We start from the raw sequence: 810 nt of genomic DNA, 5'->3' as shown, positions 1-810 counted from the left end.
ACAATGTCTGACTAAATCTGACAGCACATAGATGTGATGTGCTAAAGGGGAGATTGCAATGTTCAAACCCTGGGAGGGTAATCTGAGAAATCTCCAAGAGACAAGGTATTTCTGTGGGAGATTGAGGACGTGGAAGGTGTGCAAGGGAGTGTGAGGGTTCGTGGAAAGGTGTGAAAGACACTCAACCCAACCCGAGACCACCCCAGGCAAAACACTGACCAGTCCAAGAATACTCTAGAAATGATTCAGGGAAAGTGGGAAAATAAAGCTGTCACGGAAATTATGGACCAAGGTAATGTGATCAATTAGAATCATGCTATGAATGAATATAAAAGTACCCATATGCATTCCTAGAAAAAGATTCGTTAAGATATGTATTTGTGAATAAGCCCGAACCAAACTTGAAGCTTGTAAGATGTGTAGGGAAGAAGCATGACAAATAAATAATGTTGGAAAAAGAAAAAAGAAAAGTTGTAAGTGTTAAGATTAAAAGAATAAGTTGAGAAAACACCTTGCCCCACCCGTGCAACTGCAGTACACAGAGCAGGGAAATCAAGAGAGAATACCAGGTAACCCATCTGAGGGTTTCCTTAATCCGTCGAGGTTGTGTCCAAACCTGGAAGGTACGAGGTCGCTGGCCACGACTTTTGCCTTCCCGGTGAGGAGGTGGCGGAAAAACGCAGGCGGAAGGGAAGGTTACAGTGCAGCCAACTCAAAATCGGTAAAATATCCACTAAAAGAACAGGAATTGAGATTAGTTCTGATGTGATAATAATTGGAAATTTAAAGCGAAGTTCTGAAAGAACAGCG

Source organism: Eptatretus burgeri, chromosome 9, assembly GCF_056783735.1.
Source record: "Eptatretus burgeri isolate ZD-2024b chromosome 9, Ebu_testis_v1, whole genome shotgun sequence".
NCBI lineage: Eukaryota > Metazoa > Chordata > Myxini > Myxiniformes > Myxinidae > Eptatretus > Eptatretus burgeri.
This window is presented reverse-complemented; position numbering follows the sequence as displayed.